The sequence below is a fragment of the Meles meles genome, chromosome 10 (genome assembly GCF_922984935.1).
Source record: "Meles meles chromosome 10, mMelMel3.1 paternal haplotype, whole genome shotgun sequence".
In the NCBI taxonomy this organism is placed as follows: Eukaryota; Metazoa; Chordata; class Mammalia; order Carnivora; family Mustelidae; genus Meles; species Meles meles.
The window spans coordinates 75955250-75967294 of NC_060075.1; the positions used below are offsets into that span (position 1 = coordinate 75955250).

The 12045-nt window shown below is 40.3% G+C and overlaps 1 protein-coding gene and 1 pseudogene across 1 annotated transcript in view; one reads left to right on the forward strand and one right to left on the reverse strand.

Annotated features, from left to right (window-relative positions):
• ZNF804B (zinc finger protein 804B) overlaps window positions 1-12045 on the reverse strand; it is a 542683-nt gene that overhangs the window by 465854 nt on the left and 64784 nt on the right. The window lies entirely within an intron of this gene.
• Window positions 11133-11658, forward strand: LOC123951789 (annotated as a pseudogene).

Below are 12045 nucleotides of genomic sequence, written 5' to 3' on the forward strand. Positions count from 1 at the left end.
GTAATTTTATTTTAAAAACTGTGTGCTTTATTCCTCTCTTGGCGACTAACAGTTCAGTATCTACCATATACTAGAATACGGTTCCTAAAAGTTCTCTATGTAAAATACGACAATTTTATTGAAATCAGTGTTTCTCAAATTTATTTGAAAACAATGCCCGTTTTTGAGCAACAGCTTTTTGCCGATCTAAGTTGACAGAATATAATTTTTAAAATAGTAATCTATACAATTTTCAAATTGCCTTCTGTTTTGCTGCTTATTTCTCTACATGATATCTGGCAGGAATAATGGGAACAACTCTTTTTTTTTCTGAAAATAGATTCAGTTTTATTATTTAATCCCCAACCATTTCTTTCTGCCAGAAATTCTTCATGTAAAATCCTCCAATTAATGAATCAGGTCCTTATATTGCTGTATTTTTAGCATTGTTCTTGTACCAGTAAGTCTGCATAAATTTTCCAGGATCCCCTCTGGCTTTAAAATTATGTGACCTCATGCAAAATATATTCATCTTTCTCCCTTTTAAAAAATTCCTCATTGCCAGAGTCTTTCTATACTATGAACTTATAACAATAAATTGATATGACTCTATTGCAAAGCAAAAATATTGGAGCCATGAAATAAAGATGCTTTGGAATTCACCCAAGCTTGATAATGTTTCTTAAAGCCACCATCCAACTAAGACTCATGAGAAAGACCTTAGCATAAATTCAATTTATATCTAAAAGCCCTAATTAGACCCCTGTCAAAGCCATTATCATTAGGCTTTCTATTGTGCTTGGCCACTAGAAGAGTTGTTCTCACTGTGTACAATAAATAAGGAAAACATCTAAACATAACATTTTTGGACTAGAAGGTTCCTTTGAGATTAGCTGTTTCAACCTCTTCAATTTATAGACAAGGAAAAGGAAGTGCAATGAGGTTAAGTGAATTGCTTAAAAGCAGTTTTCAAAATCAAAATTTGTTACATGAATTTAGAGTATATTGTGTGAACCATCAGAAGGTTTTCAAATGCTACAAAATATTTTCCCTAACCAAATACATAAAATCAGCTGTACAGAAGAAAGAGAAGAAACAGAAGTACCAAACTTGTTAGATTTAAGTATTTCAGCTGAGATGACAATGTTCATTCCCAATATTTTCTTTCTCAAAGTTCATTTGTGATGACTCACTAAATCTTGCAAGAAAACGGGACCACCTATGTTATGAGATATCTTCCTGTTTTATTAAAAAACAATCTGGCCTGTCCTCAACAAACTATTGCTGAGTTTGCAGTTCAAAACTGAGTTTTCAAAAAGGAGATAAGCAAATAAAATAAGTGCTCTTCATTCTATGTCACTTTGTTTTAGATGAAGCAAGAATGGGCCAGGTCAGTGCTGATTCAAAAGGAAAATGAGTCAAACAGAATTTGGTGGATATTGGTTGAGACACAGGAAGGCCTTAACTCAGAGGTATCATGGTATTGGTACAAAATGAGACTGAGCAAGATTTGTTCAAAAATCCATAAAGTCAGAAGTAGCAGCCTGAGACTACATCAGGTAGCAGGAGATCAGCTCGATAGCTTATCTAAACATTGCAAACACCTACAAATCCAACGGGAGAGCGAAGAGAAGAAGAACAGCAACTCTAGAAACAGAAAATCAACCACTTTCTGAAAGGTAGGACTGGCGGAGAAGTGAATCTAAAATGACGGGAAGATAGACCGCGGGGGGAGGGGCCGGCTCCCGGCAAGCGGCGGAGGAACAGAGCACAAAATCAGGACTTTTAAAAGTCTGTTCCACTGAAGGACATTGCTCCAGAGGCTAAACCAGGGTGAAGCCTACGCGGGGTCAGCGTGGCCCGAGGCCCCGCAGGGTCACAGAAGGATCGGGGGTGTCAGAGTGTCGGAGAGCTCGCAGGTATTAGAACAGAGAAGCCGGCTGCAGAGACAGAGCCGAGGACTGAACTCTTAGCTCGGGGTTACCTTGAATTGGTCGCGGGCTGGGTGAGCTCAGAGCGTGGCTAGAGGCTGGGGATACGGGAGTGATTGGGTGCTGTCCTCTGGGGGCGCACTGAGGAGTGGGGCCCCAGGCTCTCGGCTCCTCCGGGCCGGAGACTGGAAGGCCGCCATTTTCATTCCCGTCCTCCGGAACTCTACGGAAAGCGTTCAGGGAACAGAAGCTCCCAAAAGCGAACCCGAGCAGATTACTTAGTCCGGCCACCGGTAAGGGCGGTGCAATCCCACCTCGGGCAAAGACACTTGAGAGTCACTACAACAGGCCCCTCCCCCAGAAGATCAACAAAATATCCAGCCAGGACGAAGTTCATCTATCAAGGAGAAAGCAGGTTCAATTCCTAAGACAGCAGAGCAATTCCAGAGGAGGAGAAAGCAAAGCACGGAACTCATGGCTTTCTCCCCATGAATCTGTAGTCTTGGGGCTACTTCAATTTTTTTTTTCTTTTTTCGATTTTTTTTTCTTTTTTCTTCTTCTGCTAAATTTTTTAAAACTTTTACCCTTTTCTTTTTTAACATTTTTTGACTAGTTCATCTAAATATATATATTTTTTCTTTCTTTTGTATATTTTTTTTGTTTTATTTTTTAAATTTTTTTCTTTTTTTTCCTTTTTTTTTTTTCTTTTTTTTTTTCCAGAACCTGTTTTTATCCCCTTTCTCCCCCCCACAATTAGGGGTCTCTTCTGATTTGGTTACAGCGCATTTTTCTGGGGTCTTTGCCACCCTTTTAGTAGTTTATTTGCTCCTTCATACCCTCTTATCTGGACAAAATGACAAGGCGGAAAAAATCACCACAAACAAAAGAACAAGAGACAGTACCGAAGGCTAGGGACCTAATCAACACAGACATGGGTAATATGTCAGATCAAGAGTTCAGAATGACGATTCTGAACATTCTAGCCGGGCTCGAAAAAGGCATGGAAGATATTAGAGAAACCCTCTCTGGAGATATTAAAGCCCTTTCTGGAGAAATTAAAGAACTAAAATCGAACCAAGTTGAAATCAAAAAAGCTATTAATGAGGTGCAATCAAAAATGGAGGCTCTCACTGCTAGGATCAATGAGGCAGAAGAAAGAATTAGTGATATAGAAGACCAAATGACAGAGAATAAGGAAGCCGAGCAAAAGAGGGACAAACAGCTACTGGACCATGAGGGGAGAATTTGAGAGATAAGTGACACCATAAGACGAAACAACATTAGAATAATTGGGATTCCAGAAGAAGAAGAAACAGAGAGGGGAGCAGAAGGTCTATTGGAGAGAATCATTGGACAGAATTTCGCTAATACGGCAAAGGGAACAAGCATCAAAATCCAGGAGATGCAGAGAACCCCCCTCAAAGTCAACAAGAATAGGTCCACACCCCGTCACCTAATAGTAAAATTTACAAGTCTTAGTGACAAAGAGAAAATCCTGAAAGCAGCCCGAGAAAAGAAGTCTGTAACATACAATGGTAAAAATATTAGATTGGCGGCAGACTTATCCACAGAGACCTGGCAGGCCAGAAAGAGCTGGCATGATATATTCAGAGCACTAAACGAGAAAAACATGCAGCCAAGAATACTCTATCCAGCTAGGCTATCATTGAAAATAGAGGGAGAGATAAAAAGCTTCCAGGACAAACAAAAACTGAAAGAATTTGCAAACACCAAACCAGCTCTACAGGAAATATTGAAAGGGGTCCTCTAAGCAAAGAGAGAGCCTAAAAGTAGTAGATCAGAAAGGTACAGAGACAATATACAGTAACAGTCACCTTACAGGCTACTAATGGCACTAAATTCATATCTCTCAATAGTTACCCTGAATGTTAATGGGCTAAATGCCCCAATCAAAAGACACAGGGTATCAGAATGGATAAAAAAACAAAACCCATCAGTATGTTGCCTACAAGAAACTCATTTTAGACGCGAAGACACCTCCAGATTTAAAGTGAGGGGGTGGAAAACAATTTACCATGCTAATGGGCATCAGAAGAAAGCTGGGGTGGCAATCCTTATATCAGATCAATTAGATTTTAAGCCAAAGACTATAATAAGAGATGAGGAAGGACACTATATCCTACTCAAAGGGTCTGTCCAACAAGAAGATCTAACAATTTTAAATATCTATGCCCCTAACGTGGGAGCAGCCAACTATATCAACCAATTAATAACAAAATCAAAGAAACACATCAATAATAATACAATAATAGTAGGGGACTTGAACACTCCCCTCACTGAAATGGACAGATCATCCAAGCAAAAGATCAACAAGGAAATAAAGGCCTTAAATGACACACTGGACCAGATGGACATCACAGATATATTCAGAACATTTCATCCCAAAGCAGCAGAATACACATTCTTCTCTAGTGCACATGGAACCTTCTCCAGAATAGATCACATCCTGGGTCACAAATCAGGTCTCAACCCGTATCAAAAGATTGGGATCATTCCCTGCATATTTTCAGACCACAATGCTCTGAAGCTAGAACTCAATCACAAGAGGAAAGCTGGAAAGAACCCAAATACATGGAGACTAAACAGCATCCTTCTAAAGAATGAATGGGTCAACCAGGAAATTAAAGAAGAACTGAAAAAATTTATGGAAACAAATGATAATGAAAACACAACAGTTCAAAATCTGTGGGACACAGCAAAGGCAGTCCTGAGAGGAAAATATATAGCGGTACAAGCCTTTCTCAAGAAACAAGAAAGGTCTCAAGTACACAACCTAACCCTACACGTAAAGGAGCTGGAGAAAGAACAAGAAAGAAACCCTAAACGCAGCAGGAGAAGAGAAATCATAAAGATCAGAGCAGAAATCAATGAAATAGAAACCAAAAAAACAATAGAAAAAATCAATGAAACTAGGAGCTGGTTCTTTGAAAGAATCAATAAGATTGATAAACCCCTGGCCAGACTCATCAAAAAGAAAAGAGAAAGGATCCAAATCAATAAAATCATGAATGAAAGAGGAGAGATCACAACTAACACAAAAGAAATACAGACAATTATAAGAACATACTATGAGCAACTCTACGCCAACAAATTGGACAATCTGGAAGAAATGGATGCATTCCTAGAGACATATAAACTACCACAACTGAACCAGGAAGAAATCGTAAACCTGAACAGGCCCATAACCAGTAAGGAGATTGAAACAGTCATCAAAAATCTCCAAACAAACAAAAGCCCAGGGCCAGTCGGCTTCCCAGGGGAATTCTACCAAACATTTAAAGAAGAACTAATTCCTATTCTCCTGAAACTGTTCCAAAAAATAGAAATGGAAGGAAAACTTCCAAACTCATTTTATGAGGCCAGCATCACCTTGATCCCAAAACCAGACAAGGATCCCACCAAAAAAGAGAACTACAGACCAATATCCTTGATGAACACAGACGCAAAAATTCTCGCCAAAATACTAGCCAATAGGATTCAACAGTACATTAAAAGGATTATTCACCACGATCAAGTGGGATTTATTCCAGGGCTGCAGGGTTGGTTCAACATCCGCAAATCAATCAATGTGATACAACACATTAATAAAAGAAAGAACAAGAACCATATGATACTCTCAATAGATGCTGCAAAAGCATTTGACAAAGTACAGCATCCCTTCCTGATCAAAACTCTTCAAAGTGTAGGGATAGAGGGCACATACCTCAATATTATCAAAGCCATCTATGAAAAGCCCACAGCAAATATCATTCTCAATGGAGAAAAACTGAAAGCTTTTCCACTAAGGTCAGGAACACGGCAGGGATGTCCATTATCACCACTGCTATTCAACATAGTACTAGAAGTCCTAGCCTCAGCAATCAGACAACAAAAAGAAATTAAAGTCATCCAAATTGGTAAAGAAGAAGTCAAACTATCACTCTTCGCAGATGATATGATACTATATGTGGAAAACCCAAAAGACTCCACTCCAAAACTGCTAGAACTTGTCCAGGAATTCAGTAAAGTGTCAGGATATAAAATCAATGCACAGAAATCAGTTGCATTTCTGTACACCAACAACAAGACTGAAGAAAGAGAAATTAAGGAGTCAATCCCATTTACAATTGTACCCAAAACTATAAGATACCTAGGAATAAACCTAACCAAAGAGACTAAGAATCTATACATAGAAAATTATAAAGTACTCATGAAAGAAATTGAGGAAGACACAAAAAAATGGAAAAATGTTCCATGCTCCTGGATTGGAAGAATAAATATTGTGAAAATGTCTATGCTACCTAAAGCAATCTACACATTTAATGCAATTCCTATCAAAATACCATCAATTGTTTTCAAAGAAATGGAACAAATAATCCTAAAATTTATATGGAACCAGAAAAGACCTCGAATAGCCAAAGGAATATTGAAAAAGAAAGCCAAAGTTGGTGGCATCACAATTCTGGACTTCAAGCTCTATTACAAAGCTGTCATCATCAAGACAGCATGGTACTGGCACAAAAACAGACACATAGATCAATGGAACAGAATAGAGAGCCCAGAAATCGACCCTCAACTCTATGGTCAACTAATCTTTGACAAAGCAGGAAAGAATGTCCAATGGAAAAAAGACAGCCTCTTCAATAAATGGTGCTGGGAAAATTGGACAGCCACATGCAGAAAAATGAAATTGGACCACTTCCTTACACCACACACGAAAATAGACTCCAAATGGATGAAGGACCTCAATGTGAGAAAGGAATCCATCAAAATCCTTGAGGAGAATGCAGGCAGCAACCTCTTCGACCTCAGCCGCAGCAACATCTTCCTAGGAACAACGGCAAAGGCAAGGGAAGCAAGGGCAAAAATGAACTATTGGGATTTCATTAAGATCAAAAGCTTTTGCACAGCAAAGGAAACAGTTAACAAAACCAAAAGACAACTGACAGAATGGGAGAAGATATTTGCAAACGACATATCAGATAAAGGGCTAGTATCCAAAATCTATAAGGAACTTAGCAAACTCAACACCCAAAGAACAAACAATCCAATCAAGAAATGGGCAGAGGACATGAACAGACATTTCTGCAAAGAAGACATCCAGATGGCCAATAGACACATGAAAAAGTGCTCCACGTCACTCGGCATCAGGGAAATACAAATCAAAACCACAATGAGATATCACCTCACACCAGTCAGAATGGCTAAAATGAACAAGTCAGGAAATGACAGATGCTGGCGAGGATGCGGAGAAAGGGGAACCCTCCTCCACTGTTGGTGGGAATGCAAGCTGGTGCAACCACTCTGGAAAACAGCATGGAGGTTCCTCAAAATGTTGAAAATAGAGCTCCCCTATGACCCAGCAATTGCACTACTGGGTATTTACCCTAAAGATACAAACATAGTGATCTGAAGGGGCACGTGTACCCGAATGTTTATAGCAGCAATGTCTACAATAGCCAAACTATGGAAAGAACCTAGATGTCCATCAACAGATGAATGGATCAAGAAGATGTGGTATATATACACAATGGAATACTATGCAGCCATCAAAAGAAATGAAATCATGCCATTTGCAACGACGTGGATGGAACTAGAGCGTATCATGCTTAGTGAAATAAGTCAATCGGAGAAAGACAACTATCATATGATCTCCCTGATATGAGGACATGGAGAAGCAACATGGGGGGTTAGGGGGATAGGAGAAGAATAAATGAAACAAGATGGGATTTGGAGGGAGACAAACCATAAATGACTCTTAATCTCACAAAACAAACTGGGGGTTGCTGGGGGGAGGTGGGATTGGGAGAGGGGGAGGGGGCTATGGACATTGGGGAGGGTAAGTGCTATCGTGAGTGCTGTGAAGTGTGTAAACCTGGTGATTCACAGACCTGTACCCCTGGGGATAAAAATACATTATATGTTTATTAAAAAAAAAAAATTTGGAAGGGGAGGCGAACCATAAGAGACTATGGACTCTGAAAAACAACCTGAGGGTTTTGAAGGGTCAGGGGTGGGAGGTTAGGGGAACAGGTGGTGGGTAATGGGGAGGGCACGTTTTGCATGGAGCACTGGGTGTTGTGCAAAAAGAATGAATACTGTTACGCTGAAAAAATAAATAAAATGGAAAAAAAAATCCATAAAGTCAATGATGCACAGTACTGGAAGAAATGGGAAATTTTTTTTCCATTTGACTTGACTTATTCTAAAAATGATGAGAAGACTGAGGTCCAGAGAGGAAAAGTGGCGTACTTGGGTTTTGGGCTAGTCAGTAGACAAGTTCGAACTAGAGGTCAAGTCTTCCGGGTTCTAATAGTTTGACCTCACCACACAGTGGAGACCAGGGAACACAGGTATCTTCAAATCAACACTTGTGTAGAGAAGTCAAGGGGAGAGTAAGAGGCCAGGGAGGATCTGGGCTACAATCTGAGAGGGTACCTGGGGTCCCAGAGTATCTGGTTGGTACATCTGGTTCTCTGTATATTAGATGCCCAGAAGATAGTGCCTTGTGGTTTTTCTATTCCAGAAGTTAAAGTCATTTCTTTCTCTCTCAATCTTGCCTTCCTTATTGGATTGTTGAAGATGATGGAGAGAGGGTTCACACTGCATAAGCTGTGGTATTATCTCCATCTCCTGTGCCAGGACCTGTAGCTCTGCCTGAAAAGTACCTGACATCCTGAGAATTGTGATTCTACCAAATGAGATCACGGTCTTTGCTTCTACACCATGATCATCTCTCATAGGACTCTACTCAGCTCATCCCACTCTCCCGAGTCCAACCTTCCATTTGCCTTTTCAAAATGGTGATCCTTTGAACACAGAACTAGATGAGGACAAAAATTTACCAGAAAAAAACTCTGTCATTGCTTTTTGGGCTTGGGTATTTCTAAAGCATTTGTCAAAACCACAACCATTGAACATTCTTTCAGGGATATTGCTATACATGATTGATCTTGCCTTGTCCTCTAAGAATGGGCCATTTGTCCTAAACTTCCTTCTTAGATTTATTTGAGCATTACTGCTGATTGTAAATCTCAGCTTTTATTATTTTGGCAAATCCACTCAGCTCAAGAAGGGATAAACCTCACTCAAATTGTGGGATAGGGTTCCAGGGTCTGGGGGAGGTCAGATATAATCTAAAATTTAAGAACAACTCCAGAAAGCCAAAGATAACATGAAGTGGGGTGTGTTCAGCATCCAGCTTATTCGGGATAACAAAGAGGCAGACAAAAGATAAAGCAAGAGGCCAGGAAGGGGTCAAAAAGTGTTTAAACAATACTAATTTGAAAGTGTATTAATAGATAAGATGAGGTTCCTACATCCCCTGAATTAGCAGTCTTCATATACTGGGTATTCAACCTTCCCATTTTGTCTTTTCAAATCCTCTCAGAAAAATGGTGTTTGTGGAGAAGTTTACCATGCATAAACCAAACTAGAGTCAGAGTCAGAGTCAGCACAATGGTCCCCCAACTGTAGCTCTATCTCTCTCCTCTCCCTTCAGGACTGCTCATTTTTTCTGAGGTCAGCACTGTGGGAACCCTGTGTGCTTCTGTTGCTGCTGGGGACTTGCGACCTCTATCTAGTTTTCTTGTCTACCAAACTTCTCTTCTCAGCTTTATTTCAAACCAGAAGGGAAACACCTTCCTCTACCAGTGTCCAGCCACCAACAAGTGTATCAGCCCCAATAAACCAGAAACTATTCTTGTCCACTTAGTTCTTTTCAATTTGCCTCAATATTATGGTATCTAAGGGGCTGAGGGGGTCATGGCTGAGTGTATTCAGCTTGCTGCATTGGAAACCACTGCCATTCCTCTGAGAATCTCCTCCCTGGTCTCTTCCCACCCATCATTCAGGCCTTGACCCTGAGTCTGGTGCCTCTTTCCAAACTTCAGACATGGTCATAGAGACCTTTTGTTCTTAAAAATGTCTTCGTTCCATCTTGAATTTTGGGTTCACTCAGGAGATAATGATTTGGACGTGTTAACAGTATCTGAACCCCAAGTGTGAAGAGACTTCATATTCCTTTAGGTTCCAGAAAGGACCATTGAGCAGGCTGGGTAACAGTCATGGCAACAACTCAGAGGGTTTCATTTTGAATATTTTGCACTCAGAGGCTACCTCCAATGTGCTCATGCACTATGTCTTTATTAAACTTTGATGATTAGACTGACACAGGCGATTCTGTGCCTTCCCATCTTTTATACAATTCTTTCTATCAAGTAAATGCTTGATGAAATACCTCTTGATTATCAAGATAACAGACAGAACCAATGCTGTGACTAAACCAAAATGGAAAATCATTTATACTGTGTTTGCTTATTTTATATTTACCAGTGGCCATGGACAGAGCTCTTCTTTGAATCCATGCCACTTCAAAATTGTGGTGCTACTGTCAAGCCGCATCGAATCGTATCATTTTCCACCCCACTTCTCTGTAGAATTGCCTCTTTTTCTCTCCACCATATTGATTAAGAAGATCAATATTACAATTGACAGAAGCATCAGACTAAATAGAAGTGTGTTCAATTTTTCCTAAGCTAGAGTTCACTATTTTTTTGCCCATAATTTTCCAGGCTGAAAGAGGTAATTAAACATTCTAGAATAAGAGGTCTTCATTTTGAGCACCAGCTGGCCTGTGGGCTGCCTTTAGCTATAACTACAACAGGGGTGGCAACAATATTAATGAACTTTAAGCAGAGAAAATGACTAGATAAACAAATAAGGATTGCTTATAGATAGACTATCAGGCTATTGAAGCCAGGTTTAGAGTCTTTTTTGTTGTCGCTCCCATAAAAATAAAGATTGTTCTTATAGTTTTACATTTGTAAAAAAAAAAAAAATTCTTCATAAAACTGAGGATTTTTCAAAAGTCTCTAATAATGCCAGTAAAAGACCTTTCTGCATGGTTCCATTGCCTTGAGAACTCTGATTAAAATATCACCACAGTAGGGGCACCTGGGTGGCTCAGTGGGTTAAACCTCTGCCTTCAGCTCAGGTCATGATCTCAGGGTCCTGGGATCGTGCCCCACATTCGGGCTCTCTGCTCGGTGGGGAGCCTGCTTCCCTCCCACCCTGCCCCATCTCTGCCTGCCTCTCTGCCTACTTGTGATCTCTCTGTCTCTCTCTGTTAAATAAATCAATAAAATATTTTAAAAATATATCACCACAGTAAAACAAAATGAATAAAAATAGTAACTTTAGAGCAGCAACACCAGATCCAAGATGGCGGCCAGCAGGAGGCTGATGACTTGAAGAAATCCGCAAATGTGGAATGAAAAACTTCCGCAACATCCAGGTTGATGAAGCTAATTTATTGACTTGGCAAGGGCTTATTGTTCCTGACAACCCTCCATATGATAAGGGGGCCTTCAGAATCGAAATCAACTTTCCAGCAGAGTACCCATTCAAACCACCGAAGATCACATTTAAAACAAAGATCTATCACCCGAACATTGATGAAAAGGGGCAGGTCTGTCTGCCAGTAATTAGTGCTGAAAACTGGAAGCCAGCAACCAAAACCGACCAAATAATCCAGTCCCTCATAGCACTGGTGAACGACCCCCAGCCCGAGCACCCACTTCGGGCTGACCTAGCTGAAGAATACTCTAAGGACCGTAAAAAAATTCTGTAAGAACGCTGAAGAGTTTACGAAGAAATACGGGGAGAAGCGACCTGTGGACTAAACTCTGCCACGACTGATTCCAGCGAGTGTGAGCGGAGACCCTGAGCTGCACATTCAGACACCCCGCAAAGCCGGACTCTGAGGAAAATTGACACGTGCCGCCTGGCGTTTGCTTGTGGCAGTTACTAACTTTCTACAGTTTTCATAATCAAAAGTGGTCTAGGTAACCTGTAAAGAAAGGATTAAAAATTAAAAAAAAAAAAATAGTACCTTTAGTCGGTCTTATACTTACATAGTCTTGCTAAATAGTATTGCAGCTTGATTTGGATATGAGTCAATGACAGTTCATACCAACAATATACCATGGGGATAATTTTGGAATTCCATCTAGAACAAACTATTGCATTATAATAACAGAATAGAGGGACACCTGGATGGCTGGGTCAGTTAAGTGGCTGCCTTCAGCTCTGGTCATGATTTCAGGGTCCTGGGATTGAGCCCTGCATTGGGCTC